The sequence below is a fragment of the Jaculus jaculus genome, chromosome 10 (assembly GCF_020740685.1).
Source record: "Jaculus jaculus isolate mJacJac1 chromosome 10, mJacJac1.mat.Y.cur, whole genome shotgun sequence".
Lineage (NCBI taxonomy): Eukaryota > Metazoa > Chordata > Mammalia > Rodentia > Dipodidae > Jaculus > Jaculus jaculus.
In genome coordinates this window covers 649,069-664,055 of record NC_059111.1, presented here as the reverse complement: position 1 = coordinate 664,055, position 14,987 = coordinate 649,069, and the positions used below count along the sequence as shown (strand labels likewise).

At 44.9% G+C, this 14,987-nt stretch overlaps 1 protein-coding gene across 3 annotated transcripts in view; it reads right to left on the bottom strand.

The window, feature by feature from the left end:
* Tmod2 (tropomodulin 2) overlaps positions 1–8,991 on the bottom strand; it is a 57,780-nt gene extending 48,789 nt beyond the window's left edge. For all 3 annotated transcript variants that reach the window (XM_045161102.1, XM_045161104.1, XM_045161103.1), the window contains exon 1: positions 8,894–8,991. The gene's annotated coding sequence lies outside the window, so the exon portion shown is untranslated. The remainder of the gene's footprint in view (positions 1–8,893) is intronic.
* Between the last annotated feature and the right edge of the window lie 5,996 nt (positions 8,992–14,987).

Sequence of the window (14,987 nt, the reverse complement as noted above, 5' to 3'; positions counted from 1 at the left end):
TTTAAATACATTTTATTTATTTGAGAAAGATAAAGAGGCACAGTGAGAGAGGAACGGAGAGAGAGAGAGAATATGGGCATGTCAGGGCCTCCAGCCACTGCAAATGAACTCCAGACACGTGCGTCCCTTTGAGCATTTGGCTTATGTGGGTCCTGGAGAGTCGAACTGGGATCATTTAGCTTTGCAGGCAAGCACCTTCACTACTAAGTCATCTCTCCAGCCTCTCTTTTTAAGTCTAAAAAAATTATTTATTTCTTTGAGAGAGGCAGATAAAGAAAGAGAGAAAACTGGTGCACCAGGGTCTCCAGCAATGGCAAACTCCAGATGTGTGCAACACCTTGTGCATCTGGCTTATGTGTATATTGGGGAATCGAACCTGGGTCATTAAGCTTTGCTGACAAGCACCATAATGGCTAAACCAGCACTTCAGTCCTGTGATTATCTTCTTGAATTATGGTTACACTATTAATACAGAATGTAAGTACACATGCACATTTTGTGGTTTATTTTTATTTGTTTTGAGGCAGGGTCTTACTCTAGCCCAAACTGACCTGGAACTCACGTTGTGGCCCAGGCTAACCTCAAACTCAGAGTAATCCTATCTGAAACCTTTAGAATGCTGGGATTAAAAGTGTGAGCCACCATGTCCAGATAGTAAATGCAAATTTTAAAACAGAATTTAAAAATTTATTTATTTATTTGAGAGAGAAAGAGAGAGAGAGAATGAGTATGGGTACACCAGGGCCTCCTGCCCCCGCCAACGAACTCCAGATACATGCACCACGATGTGCATAAAGCTTAGGTCAGTCCTGAGGAGCTGAACTCAGATTGCCAGACTTTGCAAACGAGCACCTTTAACCTATGAGCTATCTACCCAGCCTTAAAATAGAACTTTTTAGACTAGCCAGGCATGGTGGCTCATACCTTTAATCTCAGTACTCAAGAGGCTGAGGTAGGAGGAACACTGTGAGTTCAAGGCCAATCTGGGCTACAAAGTGAGTTCCAGGTAAGCATTGGCTAGAAACCCTGCCTCAAAAAAAAAAAAAAAAAAAAAAAGTAAAGAAAAAAAATTAAGTTCAAACCCTGTCTTCTATGGTTCTATCAGTCTTCTTGCACAGACCATGTCCTTCTGGATCCAGTCTCCTGGGCCATTTCCTATTCCTGGATCATGCCTTATGTTCCCTTTGCTCAGAGCCCTGTGACTCCCTACGTCCTAGCCTGCTGACTCCACGTGACTCAATGTGAGCCTCACTTCCATCAGATCCTGAGACAAAGTCTAGGTCTCTGTCTACCCACACGGTGCCCCTTTGACCAGAGCTGCCTTTAGCATTATGACAATTACTTGCTAATCTCTATGAGGGTGGAGACTTTGAAGTTATGTTCACTGATACAATCCTGACTCCTAGCACAGGTCATGACCCAGATTAAGCATCCAATAAATATTCTATAACTAATTTCAAGTAAAGGAAGTGAGCTCAGAGTAGGGTAGTGACCCTGGGGCCAGAGCTCTTTCCACTGTTTCCACTGTCTGCATCGCTACCATGGAGCTCTCAGAGATCACCTGAGCCCAAAGAAGTTGCTCCTCTCCCTAAATGGACATTTGTCTATGCCACCATTTTAATGTTCATCACTTGTTTGCTTATCTTTCATGTGTGTTACTTACATGGTCTCTCTCCAACAATTACAAACTCCTAGAAGATAGGGACCATGTTGTTCTTTATAGTCTGAAACTTGTCATGTTCAGTATTTACTCAACAACCTTTTCCACCTTTTCCAGACACTGCTGGGACAATGGGAGTGAGCAGAATAGATGATCCTTACATGCCAGCTGAGCTCATAGTTCAACAGGGAAAGACAAATTAATTACAATAGCACCTTAGCTACTAATAGTGCCTGCCAAAGAAAACTGTATGTACCAGAGGGTCTCAGAGCAAGAGGAGAAAAGTAGTTGTATGCTCTTAGAGCACAACATTGTCTTGAAGACTTAAGGAAAAGCTAATTATTATTATTTGAAAGTCTCACACTAATAGTCCAGGTTAGCCTGGAACTTACTCTTTAGTTCATGCTGGCTTCAAACTGATGGCCATCCTCCCACCTTATCTTGCAGAGTGCTGAGGTTACATGCTTGTACAATTGCATACCATTTTTATAACTGTTTTTTGAGACAGGGGCTCTATTAGCCCAGGTTGACTTCCAACTCTCAAACCTCCTGCCTCAGCCTCCCAAGTACTGGGATTATAGATGTGAACCACCTCATCCAAGTAGTTGTTGTTGTTGTTGTTATTATTATTATTATTAGGTTTTTCAAGGTAGGGTCTTACTCTAGCTCAGGCTGACCTGGAATTCACTATGTAGTCTCAGGGTGACCTCTTACTGTGATCCTTCTACCTCAGCCTCCCGAGTGCTGGGATTAAAGGCATGCACCACCACACCTGGAAAATTATTATTTTTAAAAGCAAATATAGGACCAGACATTGTGTCTCACACCTGTAATCACAGCATTCAGGAGGCAGATGTAGTAGGATCACCTGTTTGAGGCCAGCCTGGTCTACATTCTGAGAATGTATCTCAAAACAAAACAAAACAAAATGGGTTGGAGATGGCATAGCAGTTAAGGCGCTTGCCTGCGAAGCCTAAGGTCCCATGTTCGACTCCCCCAGATCCCACATAAGCCAGACATACAAGGTGACTCATGTGCAAGGTCACACATGTGCACAAGTTGGCACATACACTTGGAGAGTTTGTTTGTCTCTCTCTCTTACTCTCTCTCTCTCTCTCTCTCGCTCTTTGTCATTATTTATTTATTTATTTATTTGAGAGCGACAGACACAGAGAGAAAGACAGATAGAGGGAGAGAGAGAGAATGGGTGTGCCAGGGCTTCCAGCCTCTGCAAAGGAACTCCAGACGCGTGCGCCCCCTTGTGCATCTGGCTAACGTGGGACCTGGGGAACCGAGCCTCGGGGGCTGGAGAGATGGCTTAGCGGTTAAGCGCTTGCCTGTGAAGCCTAAGGACCCCGGTTCGAGGCTTGGTTCCCCAGGTCCCACGTTAGCCAGGTGCACAAGGGGGCGCACGCGTCTGGAGTTCATTTGCAGAGGCTGGAAGCCCTGGCGCGCCCATTCTCTCTCTCTCCCTCTGTCTTTCTCTCTGTGTCTGTCATTCTCAAATAAATAAATAAATAAATAAAATTTAAAAAAAAAACCAAAAAAAAAAAATAAAGAAAAAAAAAATAAAAAAAGGCCAGTCTGTTGGGCTTGCCTCAAAACAAAACAAAACAAACTAAAATAAATATAGGTATGCACTGGAGAGGAATGTAGCCAAGCCCCGCTTCACAGGCCCTAGCTGTATGTTGCACCCCTGCCCAGGCCCTGCAGGAGTTCACATTTGTTTCCCCAGAGGCAGTGGAAAGTTTGCAAAACACTGCCACAGCCTCAGCCTCACCTCCAGCAGGGCATCTGTCCCATGGCAAACATTCAACGTGCAACAAGATACTAATGTGCACACCGGAATGAGGCACGTTCCTAGTAGGCTTCCAGAAGCCCAAGTGGGCAAGCACAAAGAGTCCTTTAGCAAAATGAAAAACAGAAGTGAAGATATCCTTAAGGAAGAGGGCTTGACCCCTTGGAGAACTCATCCTGTTACTCAGCCTTGTTACAAGCCTTGGGGAAGCAATTAAGGCCATGGCTTTCCTTGCTCTCCCTGTCTTGTTAGTACACCCATGCTACGAAAGAGGAAAGTCAGACGTGGCACAAATGACCCGGCCTTTGGCCCTGCTACACAGAGACAGACCAAAGCTCCCACAAGCACCAGCTGCTATTGATTTAAGATGTCTTCATGCTTTTATATCTTTTCAATATTTCACAATAATTTTTAAACCATGAACCAATTTGCACAAGAGCCAGATACTAAAACTAGTAAATAGAATAAAATTGGCCTATCAATCCCCCTGCAACTAAACATGCCTCAGTCATATACATTCAATTCTCTTCTAGCTGCTGGGAAAATATAACATGTACTGTGTTTTGGAACAAACCTATTTGAAGATAGGGAAGTAAAGTCTTATTTCCCATTCCTTGTTTTACACAGTCAAATAAAGCCAGCTGTGGTGGTGTGCACCTGTAGTCTTAGCACTAGAGGCAAAGGAAGGAGGATCAAGGACCAGCTGTTCCAGGGCAGCCTTAGCTACATGAGATCCCCATCTCAAAACAAACAAAACAAACAAGCAAGCAAACAACAACAACAATTAAAAAAAAAAAAAACGGGCTGGGAGCTGGGAAAATGGCTTAGTGGTTAAGGTGCTTGTCCACAATGCCAAAGTACCTAGGTTCAATTCTCCAGGACCCACATAAGCCATATGTACAAGGTGGCACATGCATCTGGAGTTTGAGAAAAACAAAATGAAATAGCCAAATGCCTCCTGCGATATTTTGGGAAATAACTACAAAGGATAAGGAGGAATTTCAAGTAAAAGATACAGCAAGGCAATGAGACAGAACAAGTGGAAAGGGGAACAAGAAACACATCCACCAGAATGAAGCACTTGGATCGGAGACTATTTGTTTTTGACTTCTTGATTTTGCAACATCAAAAACGGCCAGAGTTTAAATCAAGCTTGAAACCAGCCCCCTTCTGTAACAAGGTGCCCAGTGGTGGCTGTCTCCTCTGGGTTTAGGAGAGCAGTGAGGACTAAAAGCATGGGGCTCGGGGGGCGGTGGGGGGGAACCAGCCCAGGGTCGATGATGCAGATCTGACAGCCTGTCCTTACCTCTGCAAAACAGGCCAAGAACAGTGCAGGCATGCATTGCTGCATGACAGAGTTACATTCAGAGAAATGTATCCATAAGGTAAAGCTGTCATTCTGCAAACACCACAGGGTGCAGCTACATAAACTAAGCTATAATGCTATCAGGCAATATAATCCTATGGGACCCTTGTCACTGTCATCTATGTGGATGGTTCAAGGCTAAATTACCACTATTGGGAGGTGGAGGTGATACTTAGTGCACTGTGAGGACCAGCATGAAAGCTCAAGCAAGCTCTTGATGCCATTTCTTTATTGTCCTTGGTCTGAGAGTATTGGGAGTATTTTTTTTTTTTTTTTTTGGAGGTAGGATCTTGTATTAGCCCAGGCTGATCTGGAATTCACTATGTAGTCTCAGGGTGGCCTCAAACTCACAGCAATCCTCCTACCTCTGCCTCTCTAGTGCTGGGACTAAAGGTGTAAACCACCATGCCCAGTGGGAGTATTCTTTTACTTTATTTTCCGTGTCAAGATTCACTGAAGACACTACCTACACAAGACCATCATAAGATGAGGAAAAGATCATGACATCAAAATAAAAGAGAAACTGATTGAGATGGGAAGGGGATATGATAGAGACTGGAATTTCAAAGGGGAAAGTGGTAGGGGGAAGGTATTACCATGGGATACTTTTTATAATCATGGAAAATGTTAATAAAAATTGAGAAAAAAAAAGATTCACTGAATACAGAGAAGCAGCATTCTGTAAGGGCCCTGAGCTAGTAGTATTGCCAACTATGGCTATATATACACTGTATGTATGTATGTGTGTGTGTATGTGTATATCTATATCTATATCTATCTATATCTATATCTATATCTATATCTATATCTATATCTATATCTATATCTATATCTATATCTATATCTATATCATCTATCTATCTATATATATGTATATATGGTGTTGACTGGCCAAACTGCTATGTAGATTTCCACCTGGGAGGAAAGTAGCCAAGACATACTGGCTGGCACAGAGGCTCTTTCATAGTCTTTTCTTCTCTAAACTAGCTGACCATTGGAGATGTCATTGTGCTTCACCTCTAACACCCACATCGCCAAAGAAAAAGGATAATTCCCTACATAACCACAAGAGTATTGATAGTAATCCTATGTCTTCTAACATACAATCCACAAGACCATTGACAGTAATTCTATAATAACATCTAACATACAGTCCATATTTGAATTTCCCCAATTGTCTCCAAACTATCTTCTTAAGAGGTATGTGTGTAAAGCTGGAGAGATGGTTCAGAAGTTAGGGCACTTGCCTGCAAAACGTAGTGACCCAAGTTTGATTCTCTAGTACCCACATCAAGCCAGATGCACAAAGTAGTACATGCATCTGGAGTTAATTTGCAAAGGCCCTGACACACCCATTCTCTCTCTGTTTCTCTCTGTATCTGTCTCTTTCTGCTTCCAAATAAATAAGTAAATTTTAAAACTTATGTGTGTAGATGTGTATGACGTGTGTGTACAGGTGCATGTGTGACATGGCACATGTGTGTAGGTCTGTCCTCTTCCTCCATCCTGCTTCTTGAGAGAGGGTTCTCCCCCCTTTTTTAAAAGATTTATTTTTGTTTATTTATTAGAGAGGGAGGGAGAAAGAGAGAGAGAATGAGTGCATAAGGGCCTCCAGCCACTGCAAATGAACTCCAGATACATGTGCCACCATGCATCTAGTACATGGGTCCTGGAGAATCAAACCTGGGTCCTTAGGCTTCACAGGCAAGCGCCTTAACTGCTAAGCCATCTTTCCAGCCCCAGGGTCTCCTTTTTATTTTTATTTATTTATTTATTTTTTTGTTCTGCCAATTCGTTTTGTGTGCACCGCTCTAACTGGCAAGCTCCCTGATCCTACTGGCTTCAGCTCCCAGTCAGTGCCTCAGGAACACTGGGGTCACAGACACATGTGTGTGTCACTTTGTAATAGGCTTTGTGCAGGTGCTGGAAAGTTCAACTCAGGTTGGCTGGCTTGCAAGCCTCCCTAACCCCAAATTATACTTCATAGCTACTTTCTTCTCCTCTTGTTTTCAAAATCCACCACACTGGGCTGGAGGGATGGCTTTCCAGGTAGGGCTTTTGCCTGCAAAGCCAAAGGATCCAGGCTCGATTCTCCCAGGACCCACGTAAGCCAGATACACAAAGTGGCACATGCATTTGGAGTTAGTTTGCAGTGGCTGGAGCCCCTGGCAAGCAAATTCTGTCCACCCCACTCTCAAGTAAAGAAATAAAAATTTAAAAATTAAAAAAAACAACAACAAGAAAACAAAATCCACCACAGCAATCCCCTGTTGCAACTATTTGAATCTACAATAGCTGTCCTGCTACTACATCTGCATCTTTTGTCAGGAACACTACAAAGGCGAAATTGAAGTCTTTTTTTTTTTTTTAAATTACAGCAGGAGACTCACAAGAGGTCAGACGTGATCATTTGGTGACAGTAGTAACTTCCTAATCTCTCCATTGTAAGGACACATTTCCCTCAAATAATCTCTGAGAAACTTTGAAATAATATGAAAATCCTGCTATTGACAACCTTTCACATAAAGGTCTCCACTAGCACTACCTTCCTGCGTCTGTTATTCCTTCTATTGTATATTCTTTTTTTTTTTTTTTTCTTTTGGGACAGGACCTCACTCTAGCCCAGGCTGACCCGGAACTCTGTATCCTCCTACCTCTGGGATTAAAGGTGTACGCCGCCACACCCAGATCATTAATTTTTTATTCCTTCCCCCCTTTTAAACATTTTATTGCCAGCTTTCACAAGTATAGATAGTAAACCATGATAATTTTCTCCTGAAACCCTATTCTCCGGTCATTTCTTGCTGGACTGTCCTCATCTTTCTTGTTGATCATATTTGATGGCTCATGCCCAGCCATAGGGAGCCACTAGCCTTTATCTGCAAGGCCTTCAGCAAACTGAACTAACAAAAGCAATACGTTGTTGCCCATCAGATCATGACAACATGCAAAAATCAAAACATCACAATATTCACTAGGTTAGACTAAAGAGAATATAAGAAATCCAGCGTTCCCCCTCCCCTGGAAAATCTTTCCTCCTCAATAGGGCTCAGACGCCCTTTCAGCCATGATAAGGCTTTCTGTAAAGGCATTAAACAAGCAGCCTGCCTCTCCAGTTCCCTGAGAGGAGAATCTTGGAAGAGGTCTAGCAACCATTTTACAGGGAATAAGAAGGTCAGGGAGATGAAGGGACTGGCCCAGGGTCCCCTTTCTCCTTAATGGTGGAGCTACCACCCAGCCAACGTTTCGAACTCCTCCTCTGATGCTCCTTTCATTCCTTCCAAGAACCTTGTGAGGGATGTTCAATAGTTAAGGAAGAAGTGTGCATGGCCTCTGCACTGCAATTTGGATTTTGATTATAACATCTTTTCACCTTTGAATCCTTTAAAGTAAAATTTCCAAGAGCCTTTTATTATATTAAAAAAACCCTGTAACATCTTCAGGGAAACGGGTGAAACTGAGGAAGCCTTGAGATGGCACACACTATCATTATCTTAGAAGATAAAACGAAAGGAAGGAAGGAAGGGAGGGAGGGAGGGAGGGAGGGAGGGAGGGAGGAATGGAGGCAGGCAGGAAGGAAGGATGGATGGAAGGAAGGAGAGAAAGAAGAGGAAGGAAGGGAGGGAGGGAGGGAGAGGAGGGAAAGATCTCCAGGACCTGCATGCGGAGGGTTTTAGAAAGCTGAATCGCTCTGCGATTGACAGCTCCCTGGCAGGCCGGCTGTCAGGAAAAGATGCTATGCGGACCCGACCCGAGTCCACCCCGTCCTGTCTCCGGCTTGAACCAGGCCGCCGCACGGAGCTTAGCAAACGTTCACAGGCGAGGAGAAAGCGGAGGAACAAAGCCTAGCGCCGAAGCCCAGCACCGCGGCCCGAGGACGGCAGACCGCGCCCGCGCCCGCCGAGCCGCAGTGCGCCGCGGGCACCACGGCCGAGGCGTGGGCTGCAAGCATCCTCCCGCCCGCCGAGCGAGCGAGCCAGGGCGCGGCGGCCGCGGGCTGCAGCCCCGGGCAGCGGCCGAGGCTGGCCCCGACAGGTCCCCACCCGCGCCCTCCCGTGCCCGCGCTCACCGGTGCGTGCGCCCATGCCCGAGCGGACGAGGCGGGCCGCAGGGGCCAGCCCGCAGCAGCTGGCGGGACGAGCGGGGGCGGCGCCGGGCCGGGCGAGCGCGGCGATCCACCCGCGGCGGCTGCGGGCGCGAGGCTGCAGCGGAGCAGCCTGGGTAGCGTAGTTCCCGCGGCGCGCAGGGGCGGCACCCCGAGCTGGCTGCGACCCCTCCCCCGACCCGGGTCTGTACCCGGTGGGCGCTGTCCACTGCAGGGGGAGCCTCGCGTGGCGGGAAACGCGGGCTCTTTGGAGAGGCTCGAGGCTACCTAGAGGGAGGGAGGCGCGTTGGGGTGAGTGAGCATCTGTGCGCGAAGCCTGGTGAAGTCCAGCCTGGGGAGAGACCAGACCTGCCCCGGAGTTACTGGCTGGGCGGGGGCGTGGGAAGGAAGAGTGGCTGAGTTAATTGTCCTGGGAGCGGGGGCTGGGGGAGGCAAAGCATGTACAAAGGTGCATCCAGAGTTATGGCCAGAGGGTGTTGGAGCGCCTGCACCCACGCGGTGACTTCACTAGATTTGAGATGAACAACTCAGTCTCTGTGGGGCTCAGGGTCCTCACCTGTAAAATAGGGTTAAAGCTCAAAGACACCACGTAAGGATTCAACGACCTATAGCATGTATCTGTGTCTAAGTGCACACTCCAAGGTTCCTTCTTTGGGAGCCACCAGGGGTGTTTCTGGCACAGTCCCTGCCAGGAAAGGCCTCCAATATAGTGCTTAGAGCAAAAACTAGCTGGCTTAGGTGAATGTTAAAATCCCCTGGATTTAGAGAGCAGGGGAGGTGCAGGCATGAGTGAACCCTGTGTGCTTCCAGCGGGTGGGGTGAGGTGTTGGTGTGTTTGGAGCCTGTGGCTCAGACCAGGCAGGCAGACCCAAGGACAACCAAAGTCTATCAACAAGACTAGAAAAGATAGCTGACTCCCTGGCAGGAGAGGAACCACCCCTCACATATCAACCATGGCCTAGGTGGAAACACAGAGGAATTGAGGTGAGCAAGAGTGCTGCTTCCATGATGAACCTGACAATATGTGCCAGAGTGATGGAGATAACTCTGAGAAGCTGCTGAGCGCTCCACACTAAAGTAGACTTAAACACACCCACCATGGCTCAGGGAACTTTGCGGAAGAGGGGCCATTAAGATTGTAAGAGCCAAGGGGCAGGAGGGAGTATCCAGAGTCATTAGCAACCCCTACAATGACTAACTGCTGCATTCACAACTCATAACTCACAACCCCTTGTGAATAGCAACAATCCCACTGGGGAGGAGCCTCAGTGGAGTGGGGCAGGGAGGAGGGAAATGATGGTACCAACACATGATGTGTCCATTCAAAGTTCCTACTTAATAAAGAAAAAGATACAAAAATTCCACTGGACTTATTACTGTGCGTCGTTTAGCGGTTTCACTTCATTGCTGCATATACATTGTGACGTGGTTTCCTCTCAGCCTGGTTATTAGGAGCTACAAGTTGGAACACTGCTGTTTCTGCAGCATGAAAGTAGGATGGGGTGACATGGAGCAAGGGCCAAAGTTATGAGAAAACATAGCATAGAAAGGTTTCCTTCCAGAATTACTACATTTCTCTTCTCCTCCTTCTCTCTTCTTTTTCTGACAGGGTCTTGCTCTGAGGCCCAGGCTGTCTTGAACTTATTATTATCTCCTGCCTCTACTTCCCAAGTCCTGGAGTTATAGACATTAGCACCACCATACCTGGCACTGGAACAATTTTCTAAGTAGATGAGGGCTCTATCTCCTTCTTCTTTTTTTCGAGATAGGGTCTCCTAGCCCATGCTGACCTACAATACACTGTGTATTCTCAGGCTGCTCTTGAATTCATAGTACTCCTCCTATCTTTGCCTCCCAAGTGCTGGGATTAAAGGTGTGCAGCACCATGCCCAGCCTCTCTCTCCTTTTTAATCCACCCCTTGCCGTACACTCGGAGTATAACCTTTGCTTTGACACTTTATAGCTTCAGGTAAGTTGTTACTATGCAATATGTCACTTTATAGTGGGATTTATACTTCTGAAGCACACACCTTTAATCCCAGCACTTGGGAGGCAGAGGTAGGAGGATTGCCAAGAGTTCAAGGCCACCCTGAGACTACATAGTGAATCCCAGGTCAGCCTGAGCTACAGTTAGACCCTGCCTCAGAAAACCAAAATGATAATAATAATAATAATGTAATTTCTTTCATACTGGAAGAAAGAATAGCAATGACACTGGGTGGTAAACCGTCTTTTTTGGTGGATGTCATATGGTTCCCTATAAGGAAAATGGCTACATGGGATAAATGAATGGAGTATTGCTTCAAAAGCATACTGTGAAAGGATGCAGACATGGGGGCAATTTTTTACTTTACAGTCATAATGGAAGCCCAAGCAGAAATAAGAGAGCCATGGATAGGCTCTAAGAGGATGTCAACATCAAATTGAAGGAAATTGTGAGAAAGAACTTCTGGTCAACCTCAGGTTCATAAAAGCTAGAAGCCTGTGTATTAATGAATGAATGGGGAAGGTAGGCTACTTACTTAACTATTCCATGTTTAACAGTAAAAATTAAGAGATGGCTCAGTCAGTAAAGTTTTGCCATACAAGGCTGGGTGTGGTGGTGTACACCTTAATCCCAGCACTAGGGAGGCAGAGGTAGGAGGATCGCCATGAGTACAAGGCCACCTTGAAACTACATAGTGAATTCCAGGTCAGTCATCCTGATCTAGAGCAAGAATCTACCTCAAAAACAAAACAAAACAAAAATTATTTATTTATTTATTTGAGAGAGGGAAAGAGGCAGAGAGAGAGAGAGAGAGAGAGAGAGAGAGAGAGAGAGAGAGAATGGTTGTGCCAGCCACTGCAAATGAACTCCAGATGCATGCACCACCTTGTGCATCTGGCTTATGTGGGTCCTGAGGAATTGAACTCCTTAACCACTAAGCCAACTCTTCAGCCCAAATAAAATATTTTTTAAATAATTAAATCATAATTAAATTAGAGCAATCTCAGCAAGCATTTAAAAGTGAATCATAGGTTAAATGACATCACATGATGCCACCAGTCAAATACAGAATGTGACAAGCTTCAAAAGCTTGGGTTGTAACCTGGGCTTATCAATAACTGAGAAGAAAAAGAAAAGAGGAAGAGAAAGATTACAGACACATAGAAATTCAATAGATAATCAAGCAAAATGTTGAGCCCTTCATTTGAACAAAGTAACGCTTTACAAAAAAATCACAGTAGAAGGCATGGTGGCACACACCTCAACACTTGAGTGGTGAAGGCTGGAGGATCAGGAGTTCAAAGCCAGATTCAGCTACAAAGCAAGTTTAAGAACAGCCTAGGGTATATGAAATCCTGCCACCTGCTCCCCCTCAAATCACATCAATGGGATAACTGGGGAAAGTGTGAACAGAGGTTGAAAATGTACCTCAGAGATAGAGCATTTACCTAGCATGTGCAAAGCCCCAAAGAAAAACTTGTGAATATAAGATATTTGATTATATTAAAGTATTATTTTAAAATAAGGGATGAAAGTTGTGTGATGGAGAGTGGAGTTTCAAAGGGGAAAGTGTGTGGGGGGGATTACCATGGGTTATTGTCTATAATTATAGAAGCTATCAATAAAAAAATAACATTAAAAAATAATAAGGGTTGAGCAGATATGGTAGTACATACCTTTAAAACCAGCACTCTGGAGGCAGAAGTAGGAGGATTGCTATGAGTTTAAGGCCAGCCTGACACTACATAGTGAATTCCAGGTCAGCCTGAGCTGTAGTGAAACCCTACTGCAAAAAACAAACAAACAAACAAAAAAAAAAACACAAAAAAAACTAAGCAAACAAGACCTCCAAATGAAAAAAAGGGGGGGGGATGATGTTATAATAATATCAAGATCATGTTTCTTAAAGTCCTTATATTTAGTCAGGTGTGGCGGCACACACCTTTAATCCCAGCACTCGGGAGGCACAGGTAGGATCACTGTGAGTTCGAGGCCACCCTGAGACTGCATAGAGAATTTCAGGTCAGCCTGAGCTAAAGTGAGACCCTATACCGTAAAACCAAAAAAAAAAAAAAATCCTTATATTTGGAGTGATAAATTATATTTACAGAAGAAATCACTTCTGGGATTTGATTTTTTTTTTTTTTTAGGCAAGCCCAACAGACTACCTTTTTTATTTTTTATTTTATTTTTATTTTCAAGGTAGGGTCTTGCTCTAGTCCAGGCTGACCTGGAATTCATTATGTAGTCTCAGGGTAGCCTCAAACTCATGATGATCCCCCTACCTCTGCCTCCCGAGTGCTGAGATTAAAGGTGTGTGCCACCATGCCTGGCAGATTGCCTTTTTATTTTTTTTCAATTTTTATTGACAACTTCTATACTTACAGACCAGAAACCATGATATTTTCCTCCCTTCTCCCACTTTCCCCTTCACAATTCCATTCTCCATCATATCCCCTCCCTTTCTCCATTAGTCTCTCTTTTAATTTGATGTCGTCATCTTTTCCCCCTATTTATGAGGGTCTTGTGTAGGTATTGTTAGGCACTGTGAGGTCATGGATATTGAGGCCAATTTCTGTGTGGACAGTTGCATTGTAAGGAGTGGTACCCTTCCTTTGGCTCTCAACATTCTTTCTCCCACCTCTTCCGCAACGAACCCTGAGCCTTGGAGGGTGTGATAGAGATGTTTCAGTGCTGGACACTCCTCCGTCCCTTCTTCGCACTATGTTGCCTTTTGGGTCACCCCAGTGGTCATTGCCATCTGAAAACAGAAGCTTCTCTAACCAAAAGTGAGAGTAGCATTAATATGTAAATATAAGCATTAAGTGTAGTGTTTTCAGGGCAGTTTGGTGAGAATAATATATACATTTATCTAGACAAGAGCAGGCTTTATACCCCTAAGGCTCATGACCTCCCTTGCTATAGGCTTTTGATTAGGTTTTCAGTACCAGGCTTGTATTCCCTCCCATAGAGCAGGCTGTCAGTCCCATTAGAGAGCAGTTGGTTTCCCCCAGAGCAGACATGCTACTACTGCACTCATTCAGTCATTTGGCCTGTCTGGCAAAACTTGAGGTTTCCAGTGTCCACTGTTTTCACTGCTGATGACTTCTGTCTCCCGTAGGGCTGCATACAGTGCAGCTTTTTCCAGCTTTCAGTTGGTTGGCCTGCAGTTTTCTGCTCAGCACCAGCTTGAATTCTCAGTGACTTTGCCACTCAGGCATGTGAAGCTTCAGCAATAGGGTCTTACCATCTGTTTCTCAAGGGAAACCAAGGACCTTGGCAATAGCCTATAATGTTTTGGAGGCAACAGCAACCTCCTTGACTAACAACTCACTGGAAGGTATCCCATCCCTGGAACTGAAAATTTTCTAGTAAAAATCTATGGCTTCTGGATGCGCCATTATTCAAAAAAAGTACGTTTTCATACATTTTATTCAGAAGACCTTGGATTTTTTTATTGACAACTTCCATAAAACAATATCTCATGGTAATTCCCTCCTTTCCCCCACTTTCCCCTTTGAAACTCCATTCTCCATCATATCCCCAACCCCTCTCAATCAGTCTCTATTATTTTGATGTCATGATCTTTTCCTCCTCTTATGATGGTCTTGTGTAGGTAGTGTCAGGCACTGTAAGGTCATGGATATCCAGGCCATTTTGTGTCTGGAGGAGCACATTATAAGGAGCCCTACCTTTCCTTTGGCTCTTGAATTTTTTTTTTTTTCAAGGTAGGGTCTCACTGTAGTCCAGGCTGACCTGGAACTCACTATGGAGTCTCAGGGTGGCCTTGAACTCATGGTGATCCTCCTACCTCTGCCTCCCAAGTGCTGGGATTAAAGGCGTGAGCCACCACACCCGGCTGGCTCTTACATTCTTTCTGCCACCTTTTCTGCAATGGACCCTGAGCCTTGGAAGGTGTGATAGAGATATTTCAGTGCTGAGCACTCCTCTGTCACTTCTCAGCACCATGGTGCCTTCTGAGTCATTCCCAGGTCACTGCCATCTGAAAAGAGAGGATTCTCTGACCAAAAGTGAGAGTAGCATTAATATATGAGTATGAACTTAAAAGAA